The sequence below is a fragment of the Festucalex cinctus genome, chromosome 1 (assembly GCF_051991245.1).
Source record: "Festucalex cinctus isolate MCC-2025b chromosome 1, RoL_Fcin_1.0, whole genome shotgun sequence".
Classification (NCBI taxonomy): Eukaryota; Metazoa; Chordata; class Actinopteri; order Syngnathiformes; family Syngnathidae; genus Festucalex; species Festucalex cinctus.
Window position 1 is genome coordinate 39,312,896 of NC_135411.1, and position 20,640 is coordinate 39,333,535.

The 20,640-nt window shown below is 41.6% G+C and overlaps 1 protein-coding gene across 1 annotated transcript in view; it reads right to left on the reverse strand.

Annotated features, from left to right (window-relative positions):
- Window positions 1-3,062: 3,062 nt before the first annotated feature.
- Window positions 3,063-20,640, reverse strand: part of coa3b (cytochrome C oxidase assembly factor 3b) — a 30,544-nt gene continuing 12,966 nt past the window's right edge. Inside the window, exons 3-4 of the transcript XR_013285470.1 lie at window positions 3,293-3,376; window positions 3,063-3,219 (exon numbers count right to left, since the gene is read on the reverse strand). The gene's annotated coding sequence lies outside the window, so the exon portion shown is untranslated. The remainder of the gene's footprint in view (window positions 3,220-3,292; window positions 3,377-20,640) is intronic.

Genomic DNA, 20,640 nt, shown 5'->3' on the forward strand with positions numbered 1-20,640 from the left:
GGAAACCTGTTGAATGATGAATGCTCATTAATTAATTTCATTTAGGTGCAATCCTGCGAGGAGAAGAGCACTTGATTTAAGTTGAAATATAAAAAAATCCTTCAAACGGGTATAAGAAAAAAAAATGGAGCGCAATACCGCTCTGATGTGAGCGCATACGAGTATGTCTGGTAATGTTGCAAATGTAAAGGCGGATTAAGCTGTGCATGTACATGATGGACTAATGTGAAACGGTACCGCTCAAAAATTTAACTGTGCGGAAATGCCGGCTATGCGCGGTCTGATAACATTCTCGCGACGAGTATTTAATTCTTTGCGCAATATTGCGGCACCTTCATCAATAGGTTCATTGTCAAAATGACATGCCATGTTGGTGACAAAAGTGGACTTTACGCTATAGACTACAGGCGTATTTACGCAAAAAGTCGCCTCAGTGGACTAAATGAATGAGGAAATGGATGTGTGGCTGAAAGGAGGCGGGGACAGGGAAAAACTCAAGGTTCATTGTGACAAACCTGCTACTGACCAGGTTAGGTTGATGGACCATGTTACTATGGTAACTGACTGAGAGCTTGAATGACCTCTTTTTATGAAACATTACCTCCCTTTCTGAAACGAGTTTCCCACTTTTCAGCGTTTCTTTATCCAGGTTTCTCACTAAACCTGCTTTGTGAAATACATCCATTGTGCTTTTTGGATATGTGACTTGAAGTCAAGTCAAGTCAAGTCATCTTTATTTATATTCCTGCTTATATTCTGAGTGTAATAAGCAACGTTGTTATGTGTGCATTAAAATCATTTTTAAAATGTCTCGGTTGAGCTGGTGATCAATAGTTGTGTTGTTCAGGTATTTGTATTTTTGCAGGTTTTGTTTAGTAATTTGAAGGCTTCTGGGTTTTGAAGGAAAAAGAAGGCATACACACAAATGCAAAGACACGCTGGGATCAATGGATCCATCGCAATGGGTATCTGGTCTTTTATTTCTCTCAACATATTTGAAATCCATTTACTTAGACTCTGCCAATATTTTTGGAAACTGGCTTTTGAGCTTGAACCCTGTGACCAAGAACTGTCCTCAGTTTATTCATGACATTTAAGCGGCACAATGCTTTAAGCTGGAGGAAAAATCCTGGATAAAAATCTTTATATTTCAATCTAAATATTCTCGTTATTCATCTTCATAAATGGACTGCCCTTCTACTTAAATCAGCATCCTGTCCACTTTCTTTCATCTTCAATTAGCTGATCCAAACTAAACTGGAGAGAGAACATCAAATGTGACATGATTCATGCATATATTAATCTTTCTGCCCTACACTTGTCACGTTTGGGGGGTGTCGGAGGCAGGACCTAAATGCAAGGGACAACAAAAACAGGGCAAGGCAGGGATGCAAGTAAAAAGGGGATTTAATTCATCCATCCATCCATCCATCTTCTTCTGCTTATCCGAGGTCGGGTCGTGGGGGCAGCAGCTTCAGGAGGGAAACCCAGACTTCCCTCTCCCCAGCCACTTCAACCAGCTCCACCGGCGGGATCCCGAGGCGTTCCCAGGCCAGGGGGACATGCCCGGAACACCTCCCCAGGGAGGCGTCCAGGAGGCATCCGAACCAGATGCCCGAGCCACCTCAGCTGGTTCCTCTCAACGCGGAGGAGCAGCGGCTCGACTCTGAGCTCCTCCCGGATGACCGAGCTTCTCACCCTATCTCTAAGGGAGAGCCCGGACACCCTACGAAGGAAACTCATTTCGGCCGCTTGTATCCGGGATCTCGTTCTTTCGGTCACGACCCACAGCTCGTGACCATAGGTGAGCGTCAGAACGTAGATCGACCGGTAAATCGAAAGCTTTTTTGACTCGGCTCTTTCTTCACCACCTCGGACCGATACAGAGTCCGCATCGGATTTAAATAAAAAAAAAAAAAAAGGTAAACAAAGTACTGTGGCAAAATACAAGGTACTTTGTTTACCTTTTTTTTTTTTCTCCCCTGGATTTAATTCAGAAAAAAAAAAGGTAAACAAAGTACTGTGGCAAAACACAAATTAACAAGGTCAAAAACAAACTATAGCAACGAAAAGGGGCAACAAGGCATGGCATGGCCAACCTGGGATGACTGGACAGCAACAATGACTCAACAAGAAGTGAAAGAAAGCAGGGTAACTAAATACACATGGTAACGAGATAACAAGAGACACCTGGGCAAGATACAAGAGGCTTGGGGAGCTGATTGGTCAACACAGTGGGAAGGGAAGACACACTCAGGTGGACGTGGTTAGACATAACGAGACAAGGGAAGAGACAAGGAACACATGACAAATAACCAAGAACACCAAAAGAAAACAAAATCCCACCTCCACAGAACCAAAACATGACAACACTGTTGTGAGCTGAGCAAAGGTGAGGAGTTATTTGCATATTAAGCAAAACATGAATATAAATGAATTGAAATAAACATCGGCAGCACAACGAAAATACAGGGTACACATTCCACTCCGAGAATGAAGTCTGTCAGTGGACGTAATTGTAAAGCATGTAGGAACATGTTCATGGTAGGAAATGGCAAACAGGAGTAAAACAAACCATTTTTCTCTTAACCTTAAGTTGTTGAACTCGGCACAGATCCTTACAACCTCCTGACGAAGCAACTGCCCATGGAGTTTAACGTGTAGACAAGGTTTGTAGAGCTATACATCCACATTATATACATGACGTTCACTATGTCACAAACAGATGGACTCTCATTGCACATTGAGAAATAACACATTCATTTAGTTTAATTAGGACTGACAATCTCGCAAATGAGACAATGAATCATTCTCAACTGTGCCCCCACCCCCCAAAAAAATAAAAAAAATCTTACTTTCATTTCCACCATCCTATTTTTGTGAAGCAAGATTCTCTGCAGTGATGGCAACTGAAACAAAACTATGAAGTAGACTATACAAAAGTAACAGACTTCAGATGTCATTGCCTTCCATTACCATAACATGCGAACGGCTTGTTAAAAAGAAACACAGGACTGTGTTCATGGTGAGCTGAATTTTTAATCATTTGTTTCTCTTTTAGTGAAAAATAATGCTTGACATGAAACAATTAGTTTACATGACACAAAAAAAGGGTTGAAATAGGTTGCGCTACAGGAAGGGAGGCCTGAGACTTGTAGCGGGTAATCACGCCTCTCCATTTTCCTCCATCCACTGCGGCGTTCACCATTCAGGCCACTGCTATAAATACACAGTAAATTAGAGAGTCTCTTCAGGCGTGTGTTTTTGGAACTTGCCCTTAGAAAGACTCAACTTAGAAATGTGTGTGTTATATTGTTCCACCCACTCTTCTTGCTTATTTCAGTGCTCATGTTTCAGTTTCTCTTGATAATGGGATCTACAAAGGACAATTTAAAAAAAAAAAGATGTGAACAAAAAACAGCAATACCAAAACAAATGTTTTAATAATAAGTAACTATCTTATTTATTTGGCATAATCTTCTGTAAATAAACAAAGCATGTGTCCATTAGCACAACTATTTGCTGATCTGTCATCTCCGCTTAACATATTTGGAGTTTGCTAGCAGGTGTTAAGAAGCTCTGTAAAGTCTCCAACCTTTTCTTTGTTTTTGTTTTGTTTTTTTTGTTTTTTTTGCACAGCGTAGACACTGAGGCAACTATGAACATGACTACCAAGTGGTGCCTTCTATTACTGCAAAAGACGATAACTTTGCTCAGAACAGATGTTGCGTTCATTCCTGGTTCCATTTTGTAGTTACAGTAAGTACATATTTTTCACCTGTAGGTGGTTGGTCACTCAAGCATGTATAACCAGTTTATCTTGTGCAATAGCTGAACATGAACATCAACTGCTCACCTTGCAATCTTGCAAGAATGTAGAGTTTGAGGCTTGAGGTCATATTTTCATATCTTCTATTTTAGTTTGTAGATGTGGAATGATTTCAACATAATTATCACAAATTTTAGTTGTAGTTTCAGGATCAGGTTTGTGTTTACATGAGTGCACACAGCCAGTGCAGTGTGGTGACGAAACAATTCATTGTGCGACTGCAGTAACAAGCCACACTTCCGGAAGAATTGGCACAACTTAAACCAGGTCCTTTTGCCTAAATTACCCCAAGCCCACCATTTTGAGAAAAAAAATGCATCCCCTAGCTGTTTTGCGGCAACATCATGCTAATCATATAGACTCATGATGTAGCTTACTAAAGCACTAAAACTTGTGTGAACTGTTTTCAGAGCTGTCTATAATTGTTCAAACACAGCCATCAAAAAACCTGAATCATAGAAATTTCACTTTGGAGGGCAAAAGAATATATATATATATATATATTTTTAACTTATATGTGCTTACCTCTCAAGCCACGTGTCTCCCTTTTTTTACCAAATGAGCAAAATGGATGTCTCTTAAAAAAAATATGGTTTTCTAAATAACAGGGGTAGAACTACTTGCCCCTTGGCACAAATTACCCCACTATAGTAATAATAATAATAATAATAATAATAATAATAATAATAATATCCATTTTCTTGACTGCTTATTCCTCACAAGGGTCGCGGGGAGTGCTGGCGCCTATCTCAGCTGGCTCTGGTCAGTAGGCGGGGGACACCCTGAACTGGTTGCCAGCCAATCACAGGGCACACAGAGACAAACAACCATCCACACTCACAAGCACACCTAGGGACAATTCAGAGCACCCAGTAAACTTGCCATGCATGTCTTTGGGATGTGGGAGGAGACCGGAGTACCCGGAGAAAACCCACGCGGGCACGGGGAGAACATGCAAACTCCACCCAGGAAGGCTGGAGCCTGGACTCGAACCGGAGTCCTCAGAACTGCGAGGACGTGCTAACCACTCGTTCACCGTGCCGCCCTTACAATAATAATAATAATAATAATAATAATAATAATAATAATAATAATAATAGAGCTTTTGATGATTTTTGGTTGGAGCCTTGCAAAATCTGCCACCCGAAGCACAAAAAAAATTCTGGCAAAGCCCCACTATGAGACGCTCATTTCACCTTCACATTAATGAAGCTGTTCATTGTGGTAATTGGCTCACTAGTCCATCCATTAAAATGCGTTGAAAATGATTTTACTGCTCCAGTGTGCATACGTGCGCAAACACTCTCACTGTGCCTGGTGGCCCTGGAGGCAACTGTTTTAACACAGCAAAAGATCAAGGGGGATAAGCAGAGAGCCTGGTGGGATACCCGGTGGGTTTACTACTTCCTTAGAAACCAGAAACACAGACTGGGATTTTACTGTGTTTGTGTCAAATTGGCGAGAAAGAGCAACAAATTGCAGAAATTTGAACAACAAAAACATTTCTCAATCGCAATTCCTTGTCTATATTTTCTAATGGAGTAAAAAAGATGATGATCGCCATCAGTGCAAGAGACCTTGGTAGTAGCTATGTAGTGCAACCCTAAAATTCAAATGCGTTGTTGCAATGCCCCAAGTCTTTTGGGTAAAAATTAGCCACCCAAAGTTGCACCCAAACTTGAACTGTCATCATGAATAATGTCACACATGACTTCACCATATTATATTCAGTTGTATCCAAAGCATTAGTTGGCTTTCTTTGTCATGATACTGGAGAAAGTTAACAGTCATAGCAAGGTGGGAAATATGATAACGTACCATAAAGCCAGAAATATAATGTAAAGGAGATGTCATTTCAACAATAACAATAGCATAGTGATAGTTTGTTTCAAAATGTGTAACAGAGAGCGAGGGTATTCTTGCCATCTCTTGCCACGTAAGAAAACCGCTATCATAAATTCTGTTCACGTTGACCTGCTACTCCAGTCGCTAGTTGCAACGCTGGCACCTATACCCTCCTAAATATCTTTATGGAGGAGTTTTAAAATGCTGCCCCCTCCAGCATTTTCCAGCATGACATCAGGGGGCCACCAGCCACCTCTTCCTCTCCTTTCTTCTCCCCTTTTTTCATGTCCCTCTTTCTTTTGCTCTCAGCAATTTTTAAACAGTCCTTCTTGCCATAATAGCGGCTCACAAAGCCTGTTAATGCAAACAGCCCACTCACACTGTCGAACAGCTCCAAAACTTCTGGTTCCTGTTAGCGCTTAGCCATGTTAGCAGGGGGGCTAATGGATGAAGAGGCAGAACTGCTTACATTGAGCCCTTCGTTGTTTTGAAGTTTTGTGGTAGTCTTTTAAAAATGGGACTTCTGGTGCTTTCCTTACAAAATTGTTACGTTAAAGCTTTTTCATTCTACCATGTTCACGGTGTGTCTATAATGTTGCTGTAGCCTGTGTATGGGGTTGTCAAATAATAATGATAGCCTCCAACTTTTTACCCACTTCATTTTTCTTGATGTAACAAAGGAATAAAGCACACCTGGCCAATTAAATACTAAATACTAGATTGAGCTCCTGTGCTCTACATAAAATGACTCATCTCATACTAAATGGTAAATGCCTACTTCAGTGAAATATTTGAAATTCAAGTCAACCGCAGGTCAAATTCATTGTGGCAGTTCATAAAAAACAACCAAACACCTTTTTAGCATTTGTTTTTAACAACAGAGGTTTCAAGCAGTATGTATAGGTATCCACTCTTTTTTTTTATTTATTTTTTTTTTATTTGTACTGAGCTTCGCAATGTCAAATATAACATTCAATTATTATTATTTTTTTTCCTGTTCTGGAATGTATGTAAATAACTGACATATTAATTACTAAATATATATATATATATATATATATATATATATATATATATATATATATATATATATATATATATATATATATATATATATATATATATATATATATATATATATATATATATATATATATATATATATATATATATATATAAAGTGCTTTGGTAAAGTAAAAAAAAAAAAAAAAAAGTATAGCAACAACAATAATTCTGTTTTGCACGTGAAAATATTTTGTTTTGAAAGCATACACATCAATGTATTAAGCATTCCAAAAACACTGAATGCTTTTGGTAATGCTGTTAATTTAGGGCAGCTGTGGCATAAACCTTACATTAGGCAGAAGTCTCATAAATTTGTTGAGCACTGTAGGAGATGCGGTACCTAAAGTTGTGGCCAATTAGTGCTACAAGAGCATCAGACGGATGTACTGGAACGTGGACATTAAAAAAAAAAACACACACACACACACACACACACACACACACACACACACACACACACACACACACACACACACACAAAAATTATATAGCCACCATAAGCTGTATAGCAACCAAAAGCTCATTTCTACTCATTCAACTGTATGGTAATTTAAGTTTCCTTATGTTGTTGTATGTGAGGACGACAATTAAAAGTCGACAGTCAACAAACAAGGAGATTGGAGTCATTATTGGGGAAGTCTGAGGACACTGGAATTCCCTCTGAGCCAGTTGCAAAGAAATGATGAGATTCCTTACTATTGTTTGAAGGCCTTATTTGTTTTCAGTCAACTACTGCATACACAGCACTGTGCAAAATGTCTTAATGCACCACCTGTGTTTTATTCACACTATCACATTTTACTTGTTTTATTATTCCTTTAAACTTTCTACCTTCTGAAAGCTGCTGGGTAAAAAGCAACCCAAAATGGATAAAATGGTACAAATGTGACACATTTTTCCTGACAATGTTTTGTGTAGAGCGGGGATGGGCAACATTATAACCACACCTGATCAGTGTTAAATCGTAATTACTTCATTCATATCAATTAGTAGCTCATAACAGTCCTACCAACATACAGAAAGTAAAGCGTCTACCATGTATGCAGTCAGTATACAGACTGGTTCTCTGAGTCCCTGCAGACTCTCCCCCAATAAACCAAACTGCACCTTTTTAAGTGGCCTTTTATTGTGAGCAGTCTAAGGTACACCTGTGCACTAATCATGGTGTCTAATCAGCATCTTGATATGGCACACCTGTAAGGTGGGATGGATTATCTCGGCAAAGGAGAAGTGCTCACTCTCACAGATTTAAACTGGTTCGTGAACAAATTTGAGAGAAATGGTGATATTGTGCATGTAGAATAAATTTTAGATCTTTGAGTTCATCTCATAAAAAATGGGAGCAAAAACAAAATGATTGTGCTTATGTTTTTGTTGAGTATATGTACCAAGATGTGTACAATCAATACACAAGTGTAGTAATAGATTATGAGCATTTTATCTTGCGATAGCAAAACATTTATCTCTTCTATATCAGAAATGTTAATATTTTTGCTCATAGGTCACAGTCATGGTTTCATGTTAAAGGGATCGTTCGGCTTTTTAAACATGAATCTCAATTTGATCCTCACCTCCCGTGTGTGCGATCAGCACTGACTTACTCCTGACAGCGTTCTGTGACTCGGCGTTGGACGAGAGGAAAATAGTCCAGCAAGCTGGCTGGGGTCTCGGAAATAAAGCGTTTTTCTTCTAAAAACTATTTGTTTTCAAAAGCGTGATACATTTCCACCACAATACTCTTTTCTGAATAAAGTCAGACGCCATTACCGCCAGCCACTACTTTTCTGTTCGTTCATATCACTGCGCGGCGCCCTGTAGAACGCTAACCGACGCACTGCAGCCAGCTAGCTGATACTTCCGCCGAAAAGGCAAACAACTTGAGGCGGAAGTATCAGCTAGCTGGCTGCAGTGCGTCGGTTAGCGTTCTACAGGGCGCCGCGCAGTGATACGAACGAACGAACAGAAAAGTAGTGGCTGGCGGTAATGGCGTCTGACTTTATTCAGGAAAGAGTATTGTGATGGAAATGTATCACGCTTTTGAAAACAAATAGTTTTTAGAAGAAAAACGCTTTATTTCCGAGACCCCAGCCAGCTTGCTGGACTATTTTCCTCTCGTCCAACGCCGAACCAGAACGCGTGTCACAGAACGCTGTCGGGAGTAAGTCAGTGCTGATCGCACACACGGGAGGTGAGGATCAAATTGAGATTCATGTTAAAAAAGCCGAACGATCCCTTTAACAATGTGCAACTAAAATTTCACGTGTCAGTAAATTAAGACACATGCAGCAAAGTCTGGGTAACAAACACACTTAAACGATAATGATAAACGACCTTGTGAGAGAAAAAGTTCTGTATTGCATGCCGCAATGCATTCTGGGAACCAACAAGTGGCAGAAAAGCACAAAAGACCTCAAATAACAGATTATTTTTTTCTTCACAAGAACCGTTGTCAGTTGTTTTAAAGTGCAGTAAATTTCCCATCCCTGGTATACTTTCTGTTTATTTCTCTAAATTGCAATTCACACAACAGTGGGCTATTTTAAAAGACATTCAATTCACATAGGCCTACCACTTGTTTGTACCCACACATGCAAACAAAAAGGTATAGAAATGGTCCCTATGCCAGTTTGGACCATGTCTGTACATTTTCTAACTATAAACAGTACTTATTTGTACCTAGGGGTTCAATTGTGAACCTTACAGAGTACATCATAAAAATCTGTACCTTGGAGAACAAAAATGGACCCCTACCGTACCTTTTTTTTCCTGAGAGTGTTGGGACCCAACTTGATGTTACGGCTTGACAGGGATTTTAACCGCAATCCCTGTGTCAAAAGTCATACATAAGCTTCCAGCTGCCACCAACAGCTTCAGCTCTCGAGTGCCCATATCCAATCTTCAACCCGATATTCTGGGTTAAAATGATTAAAACAACTTTGGGTAAAAATTAACCCAATCTTCTTAAATTTCACAGCTAACCAGTGAGTGGCTTAGGAAAACAGCCAAGCATTTTTTGTGGGTGTTTTCACTCATGAAAACAGCACTTCATGGCCCACTAATGACGCTGAAGTGGAAATCACTGGTTTAGGGGCAGGCGTTTGAAGGGCAGTCTCATGCAAATGAGCCACTCTTCATCCCACCCCTCTGTATAAAAACGTTTGTACTTTCACACATGAAAGCAGCACTTCGACACTATGTCAGCAAATCACACATCTAAACAATTTTCACAACTGAAAAAAATACGACAGCTCATATTGTGCCAAGTTTTTCAGCCCAGTATTAAGCAGTTGTCTGTCCAATTTGCTTGGGTAACCATTTTTTCTCAGGCTATTTCCTCTTTTGGGGATTGATTAATAAAATAAATAAATAAATAAATAAATAAATAAATTAATTAAATAAATAAAAAGCATGTCAAAATCACATAGAATTGCCTTATTAGTGTTTGTGTTAAATATCGTTGGTTGGTCTATATGTCAATCATTACAGGTTTCATATTTACATTTTCAGAAAACTTTTGTGCCTTCGAATGTAATATTGCTACGGAACATTGCATTCGCTCATGGATCCAAGATGTGGGTTTCAGAAAACTGCCTCCTGCAAAAGAGACACATCCAATGGAAAGCTTAGTTTCTGCAATAGCCCTCAGCAAAAAAAAAAAAAAAAAAAGTGTCAAGGCCCCATATGATTTAAGCCTGATTCCTGTAGTTATTTGTGGGTGGAGTTTAGCGAAGTAGGTGGTCTCATCAAAATTCTGAGGTGGTGATTGGTTGATCCCCATATGGGCTGCACGCTATTGGCTGCTGTGGTGTTGGGTCACTTTCAGAGCTGCTGGAATTGGAGCTATGATGAGATCTGCAGGAGGATGAAAACCCCAAGTCACATTAGACTACTCACATGTATTCAATGGAAGGCCTGCACTGTAATCTGTTTCTACTTTCTTGCTATTTATCAGTACCAATACAAATTCTTTCTAAAAAAAAAAAAAAAATGAAGCACATTTCAAAGCTGTTTACATGGATTTGTTTTTAGAGGGAGTAGAATCTCTGTCGTCGTTTGATGTCACATACTGATTTATAATTAACAATGTTGACCATCTATCAGTTCTGCCTTCAAAAGCACTTGAGCAGTTCGCATTGCCATAAACAGGAAATAGAGTCGGAAACCGTTTAAATGGTTATTGCTGCTGTGTTAGATCCCAAAGAGAGATTTTGGACAGCAATTATATCAACCACATTCTGTTCTCTGAAACAGAATGTTAAACTGAAAGTTAGTCATTGAGTCAAGATTTCAGATTGCAATGTTGTTAAATTGTTTCTTCTGTTCATCTCAATCTTGAAGAGCCACATTTAACTTCCTAAAAATCGTTCTCAAAATGTTGTTGGAAGATGATTCTATTTTCGGAGGAGCCTGCCGCTGCGTGAATGTTCATGTTTCAGTCAGAAAGGAAACAATCGTCCTAGCGGCCTCTGGTGGTCAAACTAAATAATGTCCTTCCCACAACCAGAACTCCCTTTCACACACATAGGCCCTGCTGCTCCTCCATGGCACTTAGTAAACCAGAATTAGTACTTGTCTTAGTGAGTGCTCACTTTACTGCTTAAGTAATAAAACCAGGTAATACATTAGATTACAATTAGCAATCACTTTAAGGATACACATGCCGATATGCGGTGTCAGTAAAGAGGGAGGGAAGGGCAACTGATGGCAGGGCTGTGGACTCAACATGGGGGTGTGGTTTATAAAAGGGCGGTGTTAAGAAATTATAGACTATCTCCAAGCTAAGCAAAATACTCCAAGCTGTGGCCAGATGTACCATTAAGTTTTGTGACTAAAGGGGACTGTAGCAGATCCTACAGTCCCTCTAATGAAGCCAGAAAGTTTTTTTTTCTTCTTCCCACTAATCTACTTTCGATATTGTCTACACAATTTTATTTGACTAAAGTCAGTCAGTGGTAGGATAGATTTTGGGTATTATTAGTCTTTACACACTGGAAAACAATTGTCTGTGGCATCCATCCATCCATCCATCCATTTACTACCGCTTATCCGGGGTCAGGTCTCTGGGGCAGCAGCTTTAGGAGGGAAGCCCATACTTCGCTCTCCCTAGCCACTTCAACCAGCACATCCGTAGGGATCCCCAGGTGTTCCCAGGCCAGCCCAGAGACATAGTCTCTTCAGCGTATCCTGGGTCGTCCTGGGGCCTCCTGCCGGTGGGACATGCCCGGAACACCTCCCCAGGGAGGCGTCCAGTAGGCACCCGAACCAGATGCCCAAACCACCTCAGCTGGTTCCTCTCAAGCACCGTAGCATATTATCTGGGAGATATATATGATCAGATAATTTTGTAATTATTTTGTATTTTATATATCTATATACATATATATATATGTACAGTGATACCTCGGCTGACGAACGCTTAAGCTCACGAACTTTTCGCCTCAAGAACATTAAATTCGCGAGCATATAGTCTCTGCTGACGAACTAGTTTTCGGCGGACGAACCAAACCACGCGGTCGGACAGCGCCACGGTGGCGGCCACGAGAAGCTGACGCACGCTCACGGCGTCCCAGTTCGTCACCCCCTTTCTTTTAGTGCGGGCGCGGTTTGTGTTTGATAGACATTTTGGACCATATTGAGTGTACTTTTGCTATTATGGGACCGAAAAAGACCCCACCACAGGCTAGTGTTAAGCCTAATGCTGCGTTCTCACCAAAAGCGAGGGACGGCGATTCAGCGGCGCGTTTGCATTGTAGTCAATGGAGTTCGCGCCACTAAAAAAAGCGAAAGTGCTACCTCAAAAAAGGAGAAAATAGTGCCACGGCTGTTTAGTCCCAGGAAAGAGGTGAAAGTAGTTGGCGGTGCTCACTTTTTGTTGACTTGCTAAAGTGCTCCACTTCCTTGTTCACCAAGGGACACGCCTCCTCCGCTCCGGTGAGCACGAAAGCGCGAATGAGCGGCAACCGTTCCATAAACACTCTACGCGGTGAAACGCTCGCGAATGAAGTAAGTCTACCATTGCTACTATCCTTAAGAACTACCATCACAAAGGTAAATAAAACGACTTTATTATGCAGTACAGTTTATTTCTTTAATTACAATACAATAGCACATTTATTATATATAAAATAAGGTATATTTTTGTGTAGTTTTAAGGCTTATTTAGTAGAAAATTATTTTTTATAGGGACCTGGGAACGGATTATTCTCATTTTAATGGTTTCTTATGGGAAATAAATGTTCGGAAGACAAACTTTTCGCCTGACAAACACTTTCTGGGAACCAATTATGTTCGTGAGCTGAGGTATCACTGTATATTAATTATTTAATTACTATTTTATTTATTTAATTCATAGAGCCCCACTATAAAATGGATGGATGTATAATTCATAGAGGGGAATTGCAGCATCCCTAAACAAACATCTGCAGACCACCATCCAAGGACCTGTTCTGTTCGATTTTGAGGCCTGAGTGGAGACCTGAGGCTTTATTTTCATAGAACTCATCTACCAATCCAGAGTTTTGCATCAGCGCAAGGCTTGCTGCGCATTTGTCAATTTAGCAGGCCAGACTTGGCCAAGTAGGCCGGCGCAAAAGAGGGAGTGAAATAGGAGACGGACCTGGCGGAGAGACAATTTGGTGACAGGAAGTCGATCACAACCTCACGCCTGCCTGCTCAGAGCACGTCTCAGGAGACTGCAAGGGCTCGCGTTGCGTCTCTCATTCATAATGTCCACTGTAGCTTCACAGCTGCGGTGGCAAAGCAATTGCTGTGATATTACAGTACATTACTGGGAAATACAACCTTTTGCCGTGCACTACCGTGCACTGCAATTGCTTTCCAAAGCCTCACATTCACCCATTTTCACACACACATTTCATACACCAGTGGTCAGCTGCTGCCATGCCCACTGGGAGCAAATTAGAGTTCAGTGTCTTGCTCAAGGACAACATGGTCACATGGGCTGCGGCTTGAACCCAAAGCCTCCCGGTTGGGAAACGACCACTCTACCACTGAGCCATGCCGTTCTTTGTGACAGGTTGCCGTCACTCCATGTTGCTGGAAGTGAACAAAAGCTATGGCGACCGCCTCCTGCGTAATTTTTTTAATTTAGGTTTTTCCAAAAGCTTTTATCTCAACAGTTGTATCACAAAGTATTACTTTCTTCACCTTCAAATTTATGTTGTAAATTCATTAATGACGTATTTGGATTTCATGTCACAACTCAAACGGGATCAAAAGGTCATATTTCTCCCCTCATTCACCAATCCTTCCTATATTTTCCGATCTAAGGTCCCATGAGCTCTCCCGGAAGGGGCGGAAAGTGGCGGTTATATTTCATTTCATTTCATTAATCATGCAAGAAACTTCTAAATATGATTGTGTTGACACTTTATGAGGAAGTGCCTTCGTCATGTTCTCAGAAAAAAGAGAAATGGCATCTTGAGGTTTCGGTGCCGAGTTCGGTTACGTCATGTGACTCACCAGGAATTATTTGAATAAAAAGATTATACTGCAATAATACAGTTGAATAATGTGATTTTTGTAATTACTTTAATGTGTTGGGAGAAGTTGTTGGTGGCCAATGGATTTGGCACGTAAATAGATCAGTGTTAACGGTGAAAGTGGAGGCCAAGGCGATGGACAATCTGACCACGGGGAGATAGTAGAGGATCAAAAAGAGAGTGCCGAATATGAAGCCCTGAGGGACTCCTTAAACAGGTGTGCAAGAGAGAAGGAGCAGTAGTTGATACAAATGAACTATTTCCGGCCTGAGACGTATGATGTCAGCCAGGTGAGGGCGCAAAGAGATGGGTCTTGATTTGGGAGGCAACAACACGTTCAAGGATCTTTGAAAGGTATTGAAATCAACAGGATTGGGTCCAGAGTTATTGAGAATTGGGTTGATGACAGCCAATTTGAGAGATGGAGGGATAGTGGAGGAGCTTTTTTTTTTTTTTTTTTTTTTAAATTATTTTTTTTATTATTATTTTAAACTTTCTTATGTTAAATGTTTTAAAGTTTGTTGAATAATGTTTTAAGATTGTTATTGTATGTTCTTTTTAGTAAATTTTGTAATCTATTTTCATTTATTTTTCTTCCTCTGAATGTTAACTACTGTTTCTTGATGCTTATGTGTTTTCTTTCCTTGTGTAAAGCATATTGAGTGGCCTTGTGTATGAAATGTGCTATACAAATAAACTTGCCTTGCCTTACAGTAAGAGAGGAGTTAACACTTGTGGTAATAAATGGGGAAGCGATGAAGATAACAAGCATGGGGTCTCGAAAGCATGTGGAAGGTTTCATGGAAGTGATGATTTCAGTCAGATTGACTTGGGAGATAAGCGAAAATTTAGAGAGAAGGGACATGGGAACGGGGCAATCCGAATAACGAGTTGTGGATGGTATCAATTTTAGATTGGAAGGACAGGAGGAGGGAGGTGCATTTGTCAACAGTGAATGAGTTAGAAGTGTGAGTGTGTGTGCATTCATGTTTATTTAGCCTTTTGGAATTAAGTTAAGAGAGAGTGGAGTTCTCTTTTGCTATGAGGCTATGACTAAAAAGATTCTCTGCTATTGAGGCAGATCAACAAGCAACATCAGCACACCAGATGTGTGTGTGCGGGCGTGTGCGTGTGTGTGCAGTGTTTCTGTGTGTGTATATTTTGCATGAAGAGGGTGGAGTTAAAATAACTGGACGAGCTCTGTGTGGTTGTCTTTGGATGACGTTGTGACTCACTGAGGTCTGCTTTTGGCATTCAATGTTCCTCTGCTGCCTTCATTCTTTCTGTGCTTTTCCTTTCCCCGTTTGCTCTTGTCTGGCGTGTGTGCGTGAGTACACGCACTCAACATGCTCTCCCCCATCTGTCCTCGAATGGAAAAAGCAGATTCACATTCACACAGTGAAGTGTGTTAAGAACTTTACCTTTACTTATTGTGTGATGGCAATGTAGTCTATACTACCTGCCACAAAAGCATGAGCATTTGTAATATACAGTATAATGAAACGTGTGAAAACAATTAACCTGGGACATTGTCATCAAAACCCTGACTATCATGTCATGAATTGAAAACACTTCACAAAAAAGCCAAGTTGTTGCATTTCAGTCACAGAGGGAAAACTGTGCAAATGACAATACTGAATTCAGTTTCAGTTGCCGTCCTTTCTTCCGACATGTAGACTGCAGATGTTAGCTAGCTCCCATCAAAAGTCCTTTATTTTACAGTTATGTAGATAAAGTTACAGACAGAAAACATTTGGTTTTGCTTGACTTCAAAAGATTAATTAGAGGTCAAAATTTCAGCTAGAACAAAGCAACTTTTAATGTATTATTATTATTATTATTATTATTATTATTATTATTATTATTATTTTATGGGTTCAAATTTACGACCAGAGGTGGACAATTTACAAAATTTTACTGGTCCGTCATTCAGCATAGCCCTGGGCCCCCTTCCGTCATCATTACTCCGTTATTTTAACTAGCCGAACCACACTGTAATCATCAATCCATCAGTTTATTTTAGCTACACTTCCGTCATCCCATCATCACCACTATTTTAGGACCAACAGACAGAGGGTGGGCATTCTGTCAGCCCGTCAATCGTCAACAAGTCGGGGTTAGCATCCAAACGTTAGCATCATGCATGAGCAGTAACAAATTACATCACCGGAGCACCGGGCGTAACGTGGTAGGGTTTGGGGATTTCAGCAACAAAATGTGGACAATCCATAACATTTGTCATCTCTACTATATACTTTATCTACTTGTCACTACATTTCAATTTAAGCTAGCTATCATGTCAGTACCTATAACACAATCGGACTCCGTAATATATCTACTGTGCGAGTTTCAGCGGCAGCGGGGTAAAATATTTTCCTGTTGCACCTGTCTGAATCGGGCTATTCAGGGCAAAAAAAAAAAGGGAGTCATCGTGCTATGATTGACGTTTCGCTCCCTCTATGCCGCGGAACCAAAAGGACGACGACGTTGGTATGTCACATTGTGCGACAAGATGAGCAAAAATTCTGACATGCAGCTAGACTTTCATCGTGATGGTCAACAGGTGACCAATCGTTGAACGTGTTCACACTACACGGGCAACGCTACGTCAAGACCTATTTACCTTGAGCTTATTTACATCATGAATTTCAGAGAAATATTATTGTAAGGACTTTATGTAAATGAACACAATACTTATAGTAAATAGTAAAATGTAGTAATTGTTTTTTGTATTAACATTTAAAGCCTACTCAGGTAAATTATCATCAAAATTGATTTTTTGGGAAACTATTTTATATGATGATAGAACAGAACAATCAATGACAAAATCACGTTTTGCCTCAATGACAAAACATTTAAGGCACTGTTGACCATTAGACATAACAACTTTACCCTGTAAAGCCATGCTTCTCAATTAGTTTTTGTTACACCCCTTCATGAGGAAGAAAATATTTCACGCCCCCACCCCCTCCAACTGTCCTTCGAGACTAAATAGTATAATTTGTCTATTAAATTGTGTATATATGCCTCTGCAAAGGAGCAAATACTCTTTGCACACTTTTTGACCGTGAGAGCGTCACTGCCACTATACTCCAGTGTATGTGTAATTACAATTTATTCTAGTACAGCATATTAAAAAAAAAAAAAAGTCTCTGGGGTTACACGCACAGCGGCACGGTGACCGAGTGGTTAGCACGTCCGCCTCCCAGTTCTGAAGACTCCGGTTCGAGTCCAGGCTCCGGCCCTCCTGGGTGGAGTTTGTATGTTCTCCCCGTGCCCGCGTGGGTCTTCTCCGGGTACTCCGGTCTCCTCCCACATTCCAAAGACATGCATGGCAGGTTAATCGGGTGCTCCGAATTGTCCCTAGGTGTGCTTGTGAGTGTGGATGGTTGTTTGTCTCTTTGTTCCCTGCGATTGGCTGTCAACCAGTGTGGTTTATCTCCCGGCCGTTGAACAGTGGACCAGGTCTACACCCTCTGCAGGGTCCTCGAGATTGCATGGGAGTTTGCCCAACTAGTCTAGATGTGTTTTGTGGATTTGGAGAAGGCGTTCGACCGTGTCCCTCGCTGAGTCCTGTGGGGGGTGCTTCGGGAGTACGAGGTACCGAGCCCCCTGATACGGGCTATTCGGTCCCTGTACGACCGGTATTAGAGTTAGGTGCGCATTGCATTGCGCAGTATGTCAGATTCATTTCCAGTGAGGGTTGGACTCCGCCAAGGTTGCCCTTTGTCACAGATTCTGTTCTTGACTTTTATGGACAGAGTTTCTCGGCGCAGCCGAAGCATTGAGGGGTCCAGTTTCGTGGCCTCAACATTGCATCTCTGCTTTTTACAGATTATGTGGTTCTGTTGGCTTCATCAAGCCGTGATCGCCAACTCTCACAGGAGTGGTTCGCAGCCGAGTGTGAAGAGGTTGGGATGAAGATCAGCATCCCCAAATCTGAGACCATGGTCCTCAGTCAGAAAAGGATGGCGTGCCCCCTCTGGCCCAAGTGAGATCCTGGCCCAAGTGGAGGAGTTCAAGTATGTTGGGGTCTTGCTCACGAGTGAGGGCAGAATGGAACGGGAGATCGAGAGGTGGATTGGTGCAGCATCTGTAGTGATGCGGACTCTGTATCGGTACATTGTGGTGAAGGAGGAGCTGAGTCAAAAGGGGAAGCTCTCGACTTATCGGTCAATCTACGTTCCTACCTCATATGGCTACGTGCTGTGGGTCGTGACAGAAAGAACAAGATCCTGGATACAAACGGCTGAAATGAGTTTCCTCCGCAGGGTGTCCGGGCTGTCCCTTAGAGATAGGGTGAGAAGCTCGGTCACCCGGGAAGAACTCAGAGTCGAGCCGCTGCTCCTCCGCGTTGAGGTGGCTCAGGCATCTGGTTGGATGCTTCCTGGACACCTCCCTGGAGAGGTGTTCCGGCCATGTCCTACCGGTGGGAGGCCCCAGGGACGACCCAGGACACGGTGGCTATGTTTTTCAGCTGGCCTGGGAATGCCTTGGGATCCCACCAGAGGAGATGGTTGAAGTGGCTGGGGAGAGAGAAGTCTGGGCTTCTCTCCAAAAGCTGCTGCCCCCACAACCTGACTCCGGATAAGCAGTAGTCAATGGATGCATGGATGGCCACTGATTTTTTTTTCACACGGTACAGCAGTCCCCAAACTTTTTTGGACATGTTTTGACAGACCAGCATTAACCCTCGTGCATTTTGCTTAGCCAATTATGTAAATTAGGTTTTGATTGTGCAGGGGGGGGAAAAAAAAATAAAAAAAAAATAAAAAAAATGAGCCACGGTTTTGGAAAACTGGGGGACCGTCAAAATGCGAGTGTGCCAACATTTCTGAGCCATTGCATGAGGGAGATAACAATCATAATTACGCTGGCATCGGATTTAGCCAACCGCGTAACATTAATGTACATTATAAGTGACATTTTTGGACCGATTGGACACTGCATGTATTTTATTGCAATTTCCGTGATTTCTGCATGAAATCCTTCTATGGACATTCCTCGACGGTGCCATGGGCATGAGAAAGATTTTGCACCCCAAATCCACCAGGTGGCGGTAGAGGCCAATTAATGATTTTCCTTGCAAACGCCTCACTGATTCCAGCACACCATATTCCACACAGACTTATTTCTTCGTGCTTTTTACTGATTGTGCATTCGACAGGATGTTAGTGGATGCGCGTGCACGTTAGTGGGCGCGCGTGCGTGTTCGTGGATGCGCGTACACGCGCGCCACTTATATTTTTGTGCAGAAAAAGGTATTGCGAGCTATTGACTTATGTTTCGTGTTGGGATATGCTGTTTTTTTGTCTGCATGGACGTGGGAAGCACGTTCCCTAGTGGGAGGGGTCGAATGGCAATGCTCGTTGTCGTTTTTATTCCCCAAAATGAGCCACTGTTAGTCGTTGCAATACAGCGGTTTTCCTCAGTGTGTGAAGGCTGTTATTTATTATTTTTTTTCTCTTTCTTCACTTCAGAACTTCAGAATTAATAGCGTGCATATTCCACACGCATGCACAGTTCAATCATCCATTTTGAACAGCCGAGCATCGACATTTGCTCGCCAAGGCTGCAGGGGGCAGGCGTGCCATTGTGGCCAAACGTGCGTGCAACGTGGAGGTGACGTATTTCCCTTCGTGCATTCTTCAAAACATGGCAAGGAGCATGGATCGGTGGAAACAATAACCATTAGGGATAAGACAAAACAAAAAAAACGTTTTTTTTTTGCAACTTATGAAGTGTAACATGTAACGGTTGTCGAGATGAATTCCTCGTCGGTTATCTTATCTGGCCGTTGCATTTCTACGTGTGAAAGTGCTAAGCTTCGATTTTTATTCGGCTAGTTTGTATTCACAACAACGTGCTAACGTGCTAAGAGGCTAACGTGCACGAGACATGAGCTTCGTGGATCTCAGGAAAAGAAAGAAAAGAACGGCGATCGGACACACAAAAAGCTGCAAATGCAAGTTGGCAAGTAAGTACTTCTACAAAATAAACATAAACGAACATATGAGCACGTCCTGGAATGCCGCGGGGGACGTGTAGCTTCCGAACGGTATGTAGCTCGTCGCTGTGTTGACTTCAGTTCGCCGGATACAATTGGATACAGGCGATGTAAATTTGTCCGAAAAAGACGCACGATTTCCGGGTAAAGTAAACGGACGGATCGGTGTAATGGAGCTTTTTCTTTCCGTTATTTGTCCGGAACCGTACGTCCTACGGGGAAAATTACACATATCTGACACATATCTGGAACCGTGAGCACAAGAGATACGTGGCTCGTTGAAGTGCGACGCCGGATACGGGGGTGTAAATCGGGCCTTCCTGTATCCGAAAAACAAACACAATTTGCGGCTAAAGTCACGGAGGGGTCCCGGTGCCGCTCCGGAGCCCCAC